The sequence below is a fragment of the Echinops telfairi genome, unplaced genomic scaffold (genome assembly GCF_000313985.2).
Source record: "Echinops telfairi isolate 266 unplaced genomic scaffold, ASM31398v2 ScPeMD7_8;HRSCAF=38, whole genome shotgun sequence".
Lineage (NCBI taxonomy): Eukaryota > Metazoa > Chordata > Mammalia > Afrosoricida > Tenrecidae > Echinops > Echinops telfairi.
This window is the reverse complement of record NW_022103905.1, coordinates 15,120,872-15,138,862: the sequence shown is the minus strand read 5'-3', so window position 1 is coordinate 15,138,862 and position 17,991 is coordinate 15,120,872. Positions and strand designations below refer to the sequence as shown.

The following is a 17,991-nucleotide window of genomic DNA, read 5'->3' as shown; positions in this document are numbered from 1 at the left end:
AAAAATTATCAAGGGTTCATGAGGGAGGGAGGGAAGGAAGGAGGGGAGGAGGGAGGGGAAAAAATGAGGAGCTGAAACCAGGGGCTCAAGTAGAAAGAAAATGCTTTGAAAATGATGATGGCAACATATGTACAAATGTGCTTGACACAATGAATGTATGTATGGATTATGATAAGAGTTGCACGAGCACAATAAAATGATTAAAAAAGATAAATGTAAATTATTTCAATGAGAACATGAACTAGGCCTTAAATAAATACCCACACATTCACATTTTTACTAGGAAAAGTAGAAAATCAAGTTAATCTCCCTTTGACAATTTCTACTTACTTTTGCTGTAAAACAGCATTGACTATTCATGTCAACAAAAATGCAGACTATTATGTATGACAATAGGTTCAGGTAAACTGAACTTATAATTAATTACTAGTTAACCTAGGACACAGGTTACGTTAAGTAAACAAAAGAATGAATGAAATTATCTGACGGTAAGATATAAAAACAGAAAGTCAAGCACTCAGAAAAGGCATAAGGAAACTACAAAGAATAGAGCAATTATTCTTTAAAAGCTAAGGAATTAATAGATTTTCCTATTTGCATTGTTAATAATTATAATTAGTGTGCATGCTTCCAAATGGCTGCCTTAAAAGAAGTAAAGAAAGAAAAAAAAGGAAAGATAAGATGTCCTGGTCCCTTCGGAGAATAGAATCTGAACACCAGACACTAGCTGCTGTCTTAGCTCTTGCAGCTCTCACCCGCGGACCACACTCCACTGAAGCACAGCTACAAATGCCCAGAGGAAGGAGGCCCACCGGGAAGACTGCTGTCCTCAGACTAGATAAAGACAGCCTGCAGCAGGCAGACTAATGACACACTGAAACAAAGACAAATGTGAGATTTTACCACTTCATCTTAAATCTCTTTTGAAGAAGGGGAGTTTGTTTTTACTTCAGATGTCACAGAAAAGAGGGTGGGGGCAGCTGTCCCAAAGACTCTATCTACATTAGTATTACTTGGAAAACATTCCTAAAAACCTTAAGATGTATAATGAATGCATAGTAGTTTATTACAACTTAAAAAGTAGAAGATCCGCAATTATATCCTTTGTACTTTTGCAAAGGACACAAAAATTTTGACAACACAGAGGCAAGCCTCTGTGTTTTCATTTAGTACTGGATCTTTCTACACATACTTATTAGATGGCAGGAGTTTTAAACAAATTTAGGAAAAACTTAACAAATGAGGTAGAATTCTTTTTAAATCCAAAGGGGAATTATTAATGTGCTTACTGATATTTTCTCTTACTCTTTTTCTAAGAATCGGCTCCTGTCTTCAGCTCTCCTCCCAAGAGGTACTTGGCCAGGACTCCCTCTGAGGAGTTGTTTGTCTAAGACACGCAACTCCAGGGCCTACCACTACCACCTCTCTAAATTTTCCTACTTCTGTGAAGCCAGCTCCCTGTGATTGATGGAAACCCCCAAATTGAAGAATTCCCTAAGCAAGATCAGGATTCTAGGAAAGAAGAGGGAATTTTTCTTATCTAATTGGGATTATAAATGGCAGTCAATGTAATCTGCAACCTCATTTGTTACCCAACTGAAAATGAGGGCAGACAGGAATAAAGTATATTGATGCATCTCTCTAGCTGTCTTCTGGGAGGTAAGGAAAAGGTGACAAGAGTTTGCCCTAGGTACAGTTTGTCACTGAAAACCCAACTATGGGGCCTTTCAGTGTTTCTAGCCTAAGCGCTTGCCATCTTTCTCTCCACTCCAGGCACCAAAGTGTTCACATGCCACCCCTGCTGATATTTTTCCCAAGTTAATACTCAATTCTGAAATGCAGTCTTTTGTCAAATACGTTATTTGCAAATAGTTGTTCCCAATATGTAGCTTGTCATTTCAGCCACTAACAGGGTCTTTAGCAGAGCAAAAAATTTTAACTTTGAGGAGGTGCAATTGATAAATTTTTCCTTTGATGGATCATGTTTTAATGGCAAGTGTAAGAACTCTTGACCTCACCCTAGATTATAAAGACTTCTCTGCCATAGTTTCTCAGAATAGCTGTAACCTAAATACCACAGAGGACACCGTAACAAACAAATTTATTTTCTTAATGGTTAGGGGCTTAAAGTCCAAATTCAGGTCACTGGCCCTAGAGGAAGGTTGTCTATCTGGTTGTCTGTTAGCACTGGGAAAAGAGCTTACTCTTTTTTAGCTTCTATTCCTCAGTTCCTTTATTATCATTATGTGGCATCTACACTTTGGGCTGATAACCACAAGGTCAGCACTTCAAAACCAACAGCTATTCCATGGGTGAAAAACGAGGCTTCCTATTATAGTAAAGATTTATAGCCTTAGAAACCCACAGGGGCAGTTCTACCTGTTCAATAGGGTCTCTATGAGTTAAAATTGACTCAATGGTAATTGACTTTATTTTTGGGAGGGGGGGAGGCATCCTTGCTCATTTACCTCTTTATGCTGCTCCTTATAGATCTCACAAGAGACAAAAGTTGAAGCCACTTCCACACAGATGGCTTCATTAACATTACAAAGACAATCTGGTTCCCACGTAGGAATACATCCATATAGATGAAGATAGAGCCCAGGGTGCTAACACCTATTTGGGGGACAACTCATAACTGTTTTTACTTAAATCTATTTTTATTTGTTCTCCTAAAAGCTTTTATCAGTTACATTTAATTTTGAATCAACTAATGTGTACTGTATAAAATTTAGATTGAGGTTCCTATTTTTTCCCCTATAAATATTTTATCTCCTATAACTTATACAATAACTATTTCTACTATTCGAGTTAGTTATCATTTAGCTTATACTAAGGCTGTTACCTTCAACAGCACTCAGTTTACTTGTCAGACTCTAAACCAAGAGTCCTCAAACTATGGCCTGCGGGCCACATGCGGCCCACGGAGGACATTTATCCAGCCCACTGGGTGTTTTTGCCCCATTTTGTTTTTTACTTCAAAATAAGATATGTGCAGTGTGCATAGGAATTTGTTCAGTTTTTTTTAAACTATAGTCCAACCCTCCAACAGGTCTGAGGGACAGTGAACTGGCCCCCTGTTTAAAAAATTTGAGGACCCCTGCTCTTAACTATGGTAGTTAAGTGACAAGAGGTATGAGTAAATGGCAGCATTTAGATCAAGTATTTCTGTATATAAACAACTTCACGATCTCAATACAGTGAATGCCTGTGCATCTGGCTCTAAAGTTCAAGACACAGCCTTTTTAACAGTGTCTGGAGGGAAAGGGCGTGGTGGGTGGGAATCTAATTCTAAGTAAGTGCCTCTCTCTGGGTTTCCTTTTTCAACTGGCTCAGTGCTCCCAGGCATACTCTGTTCTCAGGTCACATCAAAACACAAAGAAGGGGGAAAATGTTAGCAACCTTTAAAATATTTAGTTCTTGTGCAGTTAATACATGCACCTGACACAAAACTCAAGGGTACATAGTATAGAATAAGTCTCCCTCCCTTTTTAGGCATTCCCCACAACAACAGGATTAACTATCTGTTGTATTCTTTCATAGCTATTCATCTAAACACAAACGAAACTGTCTATGTAAGGGGCAGCATGGACACAGAGATGAGCAAGAACCAATGGGTGAAGACAGATGCCATATAATGATGGTCAAGTACTTAACCACTGCACCACCAGGGCTACTTGACAACACAATGCCTGCCTGTTAAGTCCTAGCTGCTAGAAAGGGTAGCAAATACCCACGTGAATACAATAGTTTGACCATTATTTAATTTATGTAAACCTGAGCAAAAATGTATAAAACTACCACTTAACAAAAATAGCATGTTAGCCTCTCTCAAATCTTTTAGACTGATAGCTTGAAATTGAAGATAGACTATCAAATCAGAAAATCTCTTAAACACAAATTACAAAGCACTGTACACTATTTTAAAAGTATGCATTCTAAAAAGATAAAAGATATATGGCTAGGCTATAATAAAATCCATAATTTATGTTTATTTTATAAAATATTCAACTTAAGACCTATAAAAAATTTTGATTGCCTGCTCATATCTTTTGAGGAGATTCCCAGGTTGTAGGTACAGGCTTTCACTAAATCAACAGGATCCTTTTCTGATAATTGTGACCCTCTTTTCCTATCACAGATTCTCTCCATTCTAAAGCACTTTGCCCATCAATCACATCTCTACCAAATAACCTTATTTACTCCTTTCAGATTATAGAAAGGCAAGGGATAAAAATGATTTCATACAAGGCTGACATTTGCCTATGTACAACTTCCTAGCTCTTCAGCAGAAGACATGGTTGCTATTTGTTTAAAATTGTTTTTGTTATTTCTACAAGGTCGCCAAATCTAATCTACCAACTGTTATTTTTTATATATAGCTTATGAGCTTCTAGCAGATTTTCTCCTTTGTAGAAAGTTATTTCAGTACCTACACTATCAGACTACCAGGTTGTTGTACTGCAATAGCGTGGGCATTAAAGGTATGCTGGAAACTCTACCTTGAATTTCAATACCATCAGGATCACCCAAAGTAGAAAGGTTTTAGTGAAGCATCCTGATAAAAAATGACTAGCAAGGAAGACCTGGAAACATGCTCCCAAAGAGTAGCCAATGAAAATCTTATGAATCCCAAAAGAATACTATCCAACTTGCTTACTTTGGTCATGTTATCTGGAAGCATCAATCTCTGGAGGAGGGTACCACTTTTTGTGTATTAGCAGGAGAACCTTAGTGAGATGGATTTGTCAAGAGCTATGATGATGGCAATTGTGAGGATGAAGCACAATCAAGGAACATTTCATTCCCTTGTACAAAAGAGCTAGAGTAACTTGACGGCAGCTAACAGTAACAGAAGATACTTTTAAAAAAACCTACCACAGAGTCCCACCCATAGGGACCACACGCTGGTTTTCTGAGGCTGTAAATCTACGGGAGCAAACAGCCTCCTCTTTGTCAGACAAAGCAGCCAGTAGGGCTTATCCAAGAGTGCCATAAACACTTATAAAAATCCTTGGTCTTGACTCCTATCACATAAACTCTAAATGAGTTACTATTTGGCTCTTTATGAAAAGTAAAGAAAAGCTAGTATATTACTCTGAGAACAAAAGTGTGCCTGGCCCATGCCATGGTATTTTCAATCACCTCCTATGCACTTGAAGGTTAGACACTGAATAAGAAAGACAGAAGAACTGATGCATTTGAATTAAAGGGCTGGTGAAGAATATTCAAAGTACCATGGGCTGCCAAAAGAACAAACAAATCTGTGTTTTAAGTAAAGCCAGAATGCTCCTTAAAGCAAGGATGGCCAGACTTCTTCTCAGGACTTTCAACATGTTATCAAGAGAGAGCAGTCCCTGGAGAAAGACCTCATGCTTGGTAAAGTGGAGGGGCATCAAAAAGAGAGGAAGACCTGGGCAAGTGGATTAACACAGTGGCTGCAACAGTGACTCAGCATACCAAGTGGGAAGATGGTGCAGAAGTGTGCAGGGCTTCGTTCTGCTGGACCCAGCAGGGTCACGACGAGTCGGAGCCCACTCAGTGGCACCTAACAACAACAGTCTAGAAAAGTATGCAAGAAAAATTAATTACACTGACAATTAACTGTAAATAAGCTAATTTATTTAATTTGCTGCAAAGAAGCCTCCAATCTCTTTTTAATTGTGACTCCCTTGAAATTTCATGTAACCAATTGTCTGGAGCCGACAATCCTCTAGAGGTAAACTCAAAGTGAAAAACAAGTATGTTATACAAGAATGACCAAAATCACCACACCACACATAAGAGAAAGAGTTCTTTTCAAATGGGAATAATTATGTAAAAACTCGGCCATATGCATATTTAAAAAAATTTTAATGGTGAATGAGTGAATGAATGAGAGAGCGAGAGAATGAGTCTAAAAATATAAGTAGACCAGCAACTTCTGGTCCTCCTCATAAAAACTTAAAATGCCCATAAAACAAAATCCAAACTGGAAGTCAGAGAAAATATGAGCTATGAAAAGCAAAAATTGAATTTTATAAGGAAAAAACCCAAAAAACGGAAATAATAGTGAGATTCCAATTATTCAATTCTTTTGAGAGGCTTTGCTTAAAATGCGTTTATTAAAACGGAAATAAAGCAAAATTTGCACAACTCAAGAGTTGAGTATCTTCAAACAATTACATCGGTACAATCTAAACCAAAGCAATTTAGGATGTTTTCATATTAATTTTTCTCACTTTTATTTGGTGGTTGATCAAACCTTAAGGAGTACTGGTGACATAATGGGCTAAGGATGGGCTACTAATCAAAAGGTCACCCGTGCAAACCAGCTGCTCCAAGTAGAGTCACAGCCTGGGGAACCCCTCCTACTGTGTCCAAATAGTGTCACTATGGGTTGTGATCCGCACGATGGTAGTGGGTAATCAACACTTAAGGAGCGTTAGTGGTTCATTAGGACTGGAGGTTTTAGTAGTTACATAATTTTATGTCAATTTGCAGATTTATAAAAGTGTACCAGTGGTATCTGACCTGTCAATCAGGTCATAACCTGATGGTGCTTCCTTGGAACCTCCCCCCACCTCTCTACCTTGACCTGCCTACTTTCTGATCACCTAGACCAGGGGTCCTCCAACTTTTTAAACAGCGGGCCAGTTCACTGTCCCTCAGACCTGTTGGAAGGCCGGACTATAGTTTAAAAAAAAACAAAACTATGAACAAATTCCTATGCCCACTGCACATCTTATTTTGAAGTAAAAACACAAAATGGGGCAAAAACACTGGATAAATGTTCTCGGCGGGCCACATGTGGCCCGCAGGCCATAGTTTTGAGGATGCCTAACCTAGAGAGCTAATGGAGCTCTGCCATGTTTCCACCAGCCTCAGAGCCACATGACTTTGCAATAACCAGCCTGGGATCTTCCTGCATCACACACACTTCATGCGGCTGTGTGAGTCTGAAGTGGGACTTATAGACTAGTATTGGGCTTAAGCACTTGAGTTGGATGGGCTGGGATGTTTTCTTCATATATAGTTACTTCTAAATATAATGCTCTTTCTTACATATGAGTGTCACTGGATTTGTTTCTTTAAATACCCCTGCCTAACACAGAGGCTAAACAAAACTTTTGATGGTTCAAACCCACTAGTTGTTCTGAGGAAGAAAGATATGGCTTCAGCAAACATTACAACCTTGGACACCCTATGGAGCCATTCTACTCTGCCCACTAAAGTTACTGAGTCAAAAATCAATGAAATGGCAATGGATTTTTGTTATTGTTTTAAATCTAAATTTTATGATTAATAATTAAGCTAGTACAAACGTTTCACTTTACAAGAGATTTCCAGAGTTTCGAGGTATGGGTGAGTATGCCAGTTGTAAACTTCCCCTGTCCCAATCTGGATGACAACCACCTATTTCTAAACACCCCACAACAGAGAACACTGACTGAGCTAGATGACCTCGAGGGTCTGGTCCACTTGAAACATTTTGTGAAAATTTTAATATGTAAGCATTTAATTTTAACAAAGCACTCAGAAAACCTATACTAAATGATAAGGGCAACACCACTCTACTACATAAGCTGTTTCTGAAATGTTTTTAGACCAAAGAAGGCATGTTCTGATAATGCTGCTCTAAAAGGTTTCCTAACAAAATGGTGTCCCAAATTCTCAACCATGTGCTCTGATGCAGCTCTTAGCAATGTTGTAGAGCTTGAGTTTGCAAACATTTCTTAAAAACCAATCTTTCTTGTATTCTTTAGTAACCAAGTAGCTGCAGCTTCTGTACCCAGACCAAGGAAGCAGAAGTTGTCTCTATGTTGTGGAATCAGGGTGATCGTATGGGAGAAAATATTGTTTCTAAGAACAGAGCATTATAAGTAAAATTAATGTTCCCATTGAAATTCCCATTGAAAGAACACATTCTATAACTCTAAAATATATCTTGCAATATGGCAGCAAGAAAGGACAATGTAGGGCAGTCTGAGAAATGAGGGTGAAGAATCTGAGAATAGAGAAGACACACACATGCCTTATTCTACTTCTCACACCCCAACTCCCAGTCCCAATTTGCCTTTTCCTACTTTACCTTATTCAACAAACACTTGTTCAGAAAAAGAAAAAGAGGGAAACCTCATGATTTCATTTGAATGCTTGGATAATCATGCCTAAAAAAATCAATCTACCCTTGGCCCTCTTTATTACATTAGCCATTAAATTTTACTTTGGGTTAAACTAGTTAAATTTCATTTGTCACTTTTTATAGAAAAGTGTTGACTAATATATACTGGCTTAAATAAAACTGCACAGAAACATTTTCCCTGATTACTTCTAGCTGTGCCTAATAAAATCTCTTCTGAATTATTGCAAGAATTTCTTTATATCACCCATATTCTACCATATCTATTAATGAATGAAATTCCTAACTAACCTCCCTCATCATACCACTAAGATAATAAATTCTGCAAAGACAGAACCTTATTCATTTCAAAGGTCTGCCATACAGTACATAAGGAGCATAGATGGCACAGTGGTTACGCATTGGGCTGCTAACCACAAGATCAGCAGTTCAAAACTACCAGCCAGCTCTGAGTGAGAAAGACAAGGCTTTCTACTCTTAGGGAACTCACAGGGACAGTTCTACCCTGTCTTATAGAGTCACTATGAGTTGGCATCAGCTCGATGGCAGTGAGTTTGGTTTCGGCTTTATATAGTACACATACTTCGACACAGTTGCAGAATAAATGAATGGATATGTACATAAAGGAAGAAGATATTTTATAGTTCAGACTGATTAATGAGGATCCATCCAATTCCCAAGAAATCATCCTGGCAGGACAATGGATTAAGCAATACACTGCTAACCACAAGGTTGACAGTTCAAATCCACTAGCTGTTCTGCAAGTGAAAGATGATACTGCTTGTTCATGTAAAGAATTACAATCCCAGAAACACTAAGGAACAGTTCTATTCTATCCTATAGGGTAAGTCACTATGAGTTGACATCAACTACTTGATGGTAATGGATTTCATTTATTTTTCTTTTTTTAGTTTAAGTTATCATGAGTTACAGTCAACTCAAAATCAATTAAATACAACAGGTATCAAGAAAATTAAAAGTGTATGAAAGAAATGTGGAAAAAGTAAAAAGTGAAATAATGTTAGAAACATTTAAAAAAATAAACTGCAATATAAAGGGGCTGTGAACTAAATTAAAATCAAGAGGGATAGGTCTATTTTACCTACTAATTATTTCCTTTTTCCTAGGCTTTGGTTTCTTCAAGAACTTCCTACCAGTCGTAAGGAGCTGAAAATTAGATTATGCAGATTGAAGAATATATGCATCACTCAGATCCCTTCATAAGATGTGGAGTTAATGAAACCTTAGAAATTAGAGCAAGAACACATCTTTATGAAACACTATCAAACCAGATCCTATGCCATACTGTTGTCCACAAGTACAACTAAAGTAATTCTTACTGTTTTATTTAGTAAAGGAACTAACTCCATGTGTATTTTACAAGTAGAGTTCTATTGTGCTTTAAAGCGCTGAAAATAATGATTTTCCTATGTATTTTGTGACTTTAGGAGTCTGTTAAATTAATAATTAATTATAGTGTATAATTTTATATTAAATTCATGACAGTGCTTTCTCGCTACAAGAAAGACTATTTAAAACTAGAGGTAAGAAAGGTAAGTGGTGGGGGGGGGGTGGTTAAGAAAGATGGGTAGTATTTGTTAGGTGACGTCGGGAAAGGTGGGTGGTGATGGAAAGAGATTCCCCCAGCAAGGGAAGGGGGCAGTTGACTTTTTTATAAATATATAAACAAGCTTATAAATCAAATACTTGTTAGGTGGAGGTTTAACAATAACGTACTTAGTTAACTGAACTCAAACTGTTAAATTAGATGCCTAAAATGAATGATTTTTGTTGCTGTTGTTAGTTGCCAATGACTCAGTGCTAACCAAAAAATGGTACTGTGTACCACAAAATGAATCACTGCCTGGCCCTAGGCAGTCCTCACGATTGCTGCTGTCTCAACCTATGTTGGCAGACACTGTCAATCAACATCCATGAGGATCTTCTTTTCTTGCTTCTTTTTCATCGAAGCAAGATTCCCCTGGTAGAGAAGTGGTCAAGCATTGGACTGCTAACCGCAGATCAGTAGGTCAAACCTACCGGCTGCTCACAGGAGAAAGAAAAGGATTTCTATGCCTGAAAAGTGTTACAGTCTCAGAAACCCACTGGAGCTGTCCTACCCTGTCCTACAGGGTGACTATAAGTCCTAATGGACTAAATGGCAGTGAGTTTGGTTCTCTGGTTTTTCTACCAACCAAGATGCCCAGAGTAGGTGATATAAAGTCTCACTACCTTCACTTTTAAGGAACATTCTGGCAGTACCTGTTCTAGGACAGGTTTGCTTGCTTACCTGGCAGTGTGCTGTCTACTCATTATTCTTTTTTTTTTTACCAGACATAAACGTTAAAAAAAAAATGCTTTCATCACAGCCTGGTTTCCTTCAATTATTAACTCAAGCTCTTAAAAGCCTTTCTAGTAAACCAGCAGGTACATCGGAGAAACCCAGACAGCTACTGGACAACACTTTGTTGTTACATAAGTTAGATAAGTTACATACTTGGAACATAAGCTGCCTAATGATCACCACACCCAACTCTGTAACGGTTTTATCTTCCAAAAATAGGTTTCAAGATAAACAAGAAAACACATAGATACCCTTTAGTAGTATAAAAAATTAACATTAAATTGTAAAGATATAGCCAAAGCCAAAGATGACAACACACATGAATAATTTATAAAATAACAAGTTTCTCAAGCTCTGGAAAACTAAAATGGGAGAGCTCACTGAATGGTATCAGACATAAGACAAGAGCTGTAACAGAGACCCTCCCCAAGCCCTGTCATGTGAGTAACAGTTAACCCTCTGTATGACTGCTGAGGAGTAAATTGGCAGGTAGCTTTCCTTCATTCCCACCTAATTCTACTTTATTCAGAAAAGCCTGGTTACCAACGAATACATGTACACATCAGGGTACTTGTAAAGAAAATACCCAATGACTATCATGTCTTCCTTTTTTATCTATACCCAATGTTCTCTATCAACATTTCCCCTTTGGTTTGACCGGTTGAACTCAGTAGGTTGGAAACCTAAACTATCAGTTCTGATTGGAGTAGCACTTGGGAAAAGTCACTCTAGAAAGTGTTAGCAACTGAAGTGGCTGGGCAGAGTTCAGCACCCATTCTCAATGAGACAATGCCCCCCCGTGTTAAATCACTCAGTTAATGGTTGCTCTTGGCTAGACCCTAAGACCTAGCACAACAACGGAGAGCTACCCTGTAAGGAACTTCAGTTACCTTGCAAACACCCATCCATTGAAGCTCTCAATAAATACAAAGTATGGTTTCGCACCATCTCAGTCCAATAAATAAAGAATATTACATTTTCTATTGGCTTGTTTTGCCTTGTGTGCTGGCTTGGAACGCTGTTGGTGACACAGAAGCTATAATCCTTAGTTGTATGGGACTCCACGCTCTTTCGACTTCACTTCCTGCTCCTCAGGTCTCAGCAGCTTTTTGGCACCAATGATGGTGTTCTTCATGAGCATCGCCACTGTCATGGGGCCAACACCACCAGGTACTGGAGTGATGTACCCGGCTTTCTTCCTCACTCCTTCAAACTCCACATCTCCAACTAACTTGGGTTTAGCAGTTATGGGATCTTGAACTCTATTTATTCCAACATCAATCATAGCTGCTCCTTCCTCGATCATGTCGCTGTGATCAGATTCGGAATGCCTGCAGCAAACACCACAATGTCTGCAAGAATGGTGTGTTTCTTCAGCTGTCTTTGGGAGTGTGCCGATGAGATATTGTAACAGTGGCATCACCTCCAGGGCACTCGTGGGCACCGTCGGTGTGCAGTAACATGGCAATGGGCATGCCAACGTTCTTGGACCTCCCAGCCACAACCACATTCTTCTCTAAGGTTGGAATTCCTGTTTATTTAATTATTACCCACACCCTCCATGGGGTAGCAGGTAACATGGAATCCTGGTCCAGACACATCTGGCCCACGTTAATGACGTGGAAGCCATCGACATCCTTGTCTGGAGAAACAGCAGTGCAGACCTTCCGTTCGTCGTTCGTCGATGTGCTCTGGGAGAGGAAGCTGTACAAGGAGGCTATCTACACTGTCATCGCCGTTCAGTTTATTGATTAAGTCCAGCAGCTCTTCCTCGGAAACTGAAGCAGGCTTCAACATGGTTTCACTGCTGATTCCCACATCTGCAGCGGCCCTGGTCTTGTTGAGGGCGTAGGAGTGACTAGCAGGGTTCCCGACCAGAACCACAGTCAGGTGTGGTCGTTTGTTGCCCTATGCCACCCACTGTTCCACCTCCTGCCGCACTTCTTGCTTGATCTGCTGGGCAAGCTTTCTTCCAGAAATGACAACAGCTTCACTTCGTGCTGCCGAGAGGCAGAGGGAGTGGGGTGGGACCGGCACGGGTCGGCGCAAGCGAGCAGCAACCCTAGCCACAAGGGAAGGCACAGCCATGTCTGGTGCCAGGGACCGCGCCAGGAGGGCCTCATTATTCTTCACCAACAAAGGCATCAAGTATTTGTCAGTCTGCCTATTCATTATCTACCTTTTGCATGCATATGAGGCAAATGACAACACCACGAGCCTGGTGAGGCTTACCCCAGTCCTCAATGTGCCACTGTTGCTATCTGACACTTTTTAAAGAGGTCATTTGCAGTACAAAATGCCCAATGGGATACACCTTTTGGTTTCTTTACTGCTTTCATGAATGTTCACTGTGGATCCAAGAAAAATGAAATCCTTGAAAACTTCAATATTTTCACACTTTATCATGATGTTGTTTGTTAGTCTAGTTGTGAGGATTTGGGGATTTTGTATGGTGAGGTATAATTCATACTGAAGGATGTAGTTCTTACTCTTCATCAGCATTTTAAAAGTTCTCTTCATTTGTAGCATGAAAAGTTTTTGTCATTGTGTACTGCAGTTTATTAGTGTGTCTTCAAACCCCCACGTCAGGCTCTTGGTTTAATGTCTCAAATTATATGCTCCAGCATATAGATTGAATTAGCATAGTGAAAGGATACAATAGCTCTGGTGCACACCTTTCCCAATACTAAACCACGCAGTATCCCTTTGTTCTAGGCAAATGACTACCTCTTGGTCAATGTACAGGTACCATCTGACCACAATTAAATGCTCCAGAACCCTTATTCTTTGCAGTATATCTATGATCCACAGGGTGGAATGCATTTGCACACTCAATAAAATATAGGTTGAATGTCTTTGTTGTCAAAGACATGGGAGATGGGAGGCAGGGAAAGGAAGTGGGGGAGGGGGTAGTTAAACTCAGGGACAAGGGAACAAGTGATCTAAAATCAATGGCGAGGAAGTTGTAGGATGTCTGGTAAGAGCTTGATCAAGGGAAATGTAACTCAGAGAAATTACTGAAACCCGAATGAAGACCAAGTGTGATAGTGGAACAAGAAGAAAGTAAAAGGAAATAGAAGTAAGAACTAGGAGGCAGGAGGCAACGGGCATTTATGGAGGTCTAAATAAAGGCGTAAGCATATGTAAATATATTTATATATAATGATAGGGAAATAGATCTATGTACACCTATTTACATGTCCAATATCAAGGAAGCAGACAGACATTGGACCTCAATGTCTCTCAATGTGTATTCAAGTATACCCTCAATGCAAGAACACTTGTTCTACTAACCTGGCATTCCATGATGCTCACCTTCCCAACATGATCACTGAAGACAAAATGGGTGCATAGCCATGTGAAGAAAGTTGATGGTACCCGGCTATCAACAGATACAGCATCTGGGGTCTTAAAGGCTTGAAGACAAACAAGCAGCCATCTAGCTGAGAAGCAACAAAGAAACACACCACATGGAAGCAGCACACCAGTCTGTGTGATCATGAGGTATCCATGGGATCAGGTATCAGATATCAAAGACCCAGAACAAAAAATCTTTCTCAATGTGAATGAGGGGAAGCGCAGAGTAAAGACCCAAAGCCCACCTATAGACAATTGAACATCCCCTTTCAGAAGGGTCACCAGGAGGAGACGAGTCAGTCAGGGTGCAGCATAGCACCAATGAAACATACAGCTTTCCTCTAGTTCTTTAATGCTTCTCCCCACTATCATGATCCCAATTCTACCTTACAAATCTGGTTGGAACAGAGCATGTACCCTGATACAGATAAGAGCTGGAAACACAGGGAATCCAGGACAGATAAACCCTTCAGGGCCAATACTGAGAGTAGTGTTACCAGGAGGATAAGGGGAAGGTGTGGGGAGAAAGGAGGAACCGATCACAATGATCTATATATAATCCCCTCCCAGGGGGACAGACAAAAGAAAGTGGGTGAAAGGAGACATCTGTCAGCGTAGACATGAAAAAATAATAATAATTTATAAATTATCAAGGGGTCGTTCACGAGAGAGGAGAGAGGGAAGGAGAGAAAATGAGGAGCTGATACCAAGGGTTCAAGTGGAAAGAAATGTTTTGAAAATGATGATGGCAACAAATGTACAAATGTGGTTGACACAATGGATGTATGTATGGATTGTGATAAGAGCTGTATGAGCCCCTAATGAAATGATTTAAAACAAAAAAACATAGGTCAGGCTGTTTCAGATATTCTCTTCTTTCAAGTAATATCCATCTGATATCCTTCCACATCCTCTTCTGAATGTAGCTTGAATTTCTGGCAGCTTTCTACGTACTGCTGCAATCATTTAAAAATTATCTACAGCAAAATTGTACACATTTATATTAAAATTGTTCAATACTTTTTGCACCTTTTGGTGTGAAAAGTATTGAACAATATTACTATCACACAGAAGTAAAATTTTGTTGTAGATAATCTGGGATCATCTTTCTTTGGAACACGCACAAGGATGGATATTTTTCAGTCAGTTGATATTCCATCAATTCCTTGAGGCCTGTTTTTCACCCTGCCTTCAGTGCAGCAACACACACACACACACAGTCTTCTCTACTGAAACAACCTCTAAGCATTTTACATTGTGTTCCATAGAAAACCAAGCAGTTCTCGTGAGCCTAATGATGCCTTTTACAAAAATGATTCTGTGTCATGTGAATATGTGAAAGGATTGAAAGAGTAACATCTTTTTATGGAGATAAATTTTCTGAGTATTTCATATTCTAAAGAACCATCTGAGTCTCCAAGAGAGAATGTAAGACATACCATGTTTTCCAAAATGATTTTACTACATATATACCACACACGCACACACAGTTTTCAGGATCTTCTTGCAGCACTTGTCTCCATATTCATCATTTAAGGGAAATGGAGAGCTACTAAGAGTCTGAAAGCAGTATAACAGCAGAACAAGTACCTAACAGACAAAGAGGATAGCTTAACGGAACGAAAATTTGATTGGGATCCAGAAGACACGGGTTTTAGGCTCTGACTTGTCATTGACTGGTTCTATAACCCCATTTTTAAAAATTTACTTAATTTTCCTGTGCCCTAATTTTATCACTTGAAAAATAATTATTGTCATCCTAGTCACAGTATTTTCTAGGGTTGCATAAAATCATGAAATTATATAATTCTAGAGTTGTAGTGGAGCCCTAGTGATACCATGGCTGAAAGCACAGATGCTAAGCAAAGGTCAATGGTCCAAACCCATCAGGCACTCTGTGGAAGAACTATGTGGCAGTTTGGTTCTACAAAGATTTACAACTTTGGAAACTCTATAGGGCAGTGTGCTCAGTCCTATAAGATTGCTGTGTTAGACTGGAGTTTAAGGGGAGTTGTTTGTTTTAACAGTTGTGAAGACATGTGAGAACTCCCATGATTACCCTGTCAAAATGATAAAGGTAATTTTGAAGATCTTGTTTAAAAAAATCAAGATCACTTAACCCTTAGTCTTTTTTTCCCTTATGCTTTTCCCACACGTTGCCGTCACTTATTAAAAAATAAAACATTAACAAACTGTCTCTAGAGCAAAACGAAGTTTCAATAAAATAGAGGAAGGTATGAAGGTTTTAGAGAAAAGGAAAACTTTGGACAATGGCGTCTTAAGTTTCCCATTTATATAACTCTCTCTACTATGTATCTCCTAAAAATAAGTGGGCTTTGATAAATACCTCGACTAAAATTTCATTTCAAAATCACTTATGGTTGTTTTGAATTTATGTCCAATTGAGAAACTAGTATTACTATCACTATAAATAGAACTGATTATCAAAAATTTTTACTGAAGTTGTGAAGATGGTACTGGAGTGGAGAGATGGACCAGAAGTGGAAGCAGTTAGTAACAGTTAAGGTTACTTGGTGACAGTAATACTATTCAGAGATATGACAAAAACTTTGCAGATTGACTTTAATATAGTACAGAACTGCTTGATGCTAATTACTGATTTGCAACAGGATATTGCTATTTCACTCAAAAACCCTTCTTTCCATACTGACAAATCAACAGGATAATTCTGGAATTCATTAGAAAAAGATTCGAACTGATCCACTATAACAGCTTTACTTTCTGTGTAAAACAGCTGAAAAATATAGAAATGACTCTTTCTGGTGCAAATTGTTTATCACTGAATCATTATCAACCCTTGTTAGACCAAATTTCTCATTTTGCAATGTACAACAAAATCATTAAAGTGTTTGAGAACATCATGAAAGACAATGGCACTTTATAATCTGCCATAACTTCAGGCAAATATGCTTATGGTTGAACATAACATGCAAAATAACCACATTCCCTAGATATATGATCCCTCTCTTTCAGTGGTATTTTCATATGTTGACAGCAATGATGAAATATGTTCCTGCTTCCCTATTAGTTTTAACTGTTTCTGAACATTCATCACGCACAGCACCACTCTCAAGTGTTACCTGTTCTGATGATTAGATACCCGCAGATCCAAATGGCGTTAATACATCCACCCGTGTCTCTGCTAAGCTTTTAACAATTTAAGTTTCCAGCCTAAAAATCCCTTAAATTATCTAACAGCTAGAAAAGTGAATCTGCTCATGGTAACCCTATAGAGTGTTAAAAACCCATATATTCGGATATCTAACAGTTCAATTACTTCAGCTCATATCAAGTTGGATTGCCTAGTGCTCTACAATTCAAGAAGCATCCATCTCCAAAAAGCAAGCTATTGTCATTCAGATTGCTTAAACTACATTGTTATATTGAGCTGCTTTATTTGATCATTTTTATTAAAAATAAAGGGAAGGAAGCTCAGTAATTCAGATCTTGACAATGACCAACGATTTAAAATTTTTTTAAAAGGACATAGTGATCTATCTTTTCAAAGTTATCTTCCCTTTCCTTACACACAAATAAACGTTTTTATATTGGAGAGTTAAAACTGAAAATAAAAAGTAGTCTACTAAAGGCAGTTTTTTTTGTTCTTTTTTTTTTTCATTTCAAGTGAGAAAATAGCAGTTTACAAGTCAGTTATTTGATATGACGACTTATTTCAGATCTTGATTTTATGGGTGACCATTTAAGATATTCGAATAACTATCAGTAACCCAAAGAAACCAAGAAGTACCTCCCCATAATTGCTCCAACTGAGAAAATGTTACCTAAAACTGAATTATAGAAATACTTTTAGTCAACAGCTGCTCAGAGTAAATGAAAAGTTTATCGCTTAGAAGTAATTTAATTCCCACACTTCCAAAACCAAACTCACTGCTATCAAGTCAATTCCTATTCCTAACGACTCTTCTTGTGGGCTTCCAAGACCCTACTTTTTTTTTTTTTTAAAATAATGATTTTATTAGGGGCTCATACAACTCATCACAATCCGTACACACATCATTTGTGTCCAGCACATTAGTACATATGTTGACTTCATCATTCTCACAACACCTGCTTTCTACTTGAGCCCTTGGTGTCAGCTCATTTTTCTCCCTCCCTCACCGCTCCCCTCCTCCTAAACCCTTGATAA

At 38.6% G+C, this 17,991-nt stretch overlaps 1 protein-coding gene and 1 pseudogene across 6 annotated transcripts in view; both read right to left on the bottom strand.

Moving 5' to 3' along the window:
* TCF12 (transcription factor 12) overlaps positions 1–17,991 on the bottom strand; it is a 346,882-nt gene that overhangs the window by 176,540 nt on the left and 152,351 nt on the right. The window lies entirely within an intron of this gene.
* On the bottom strand, positions 11,512–12,554 carry LOC115868193 (annotated as a pseudogene).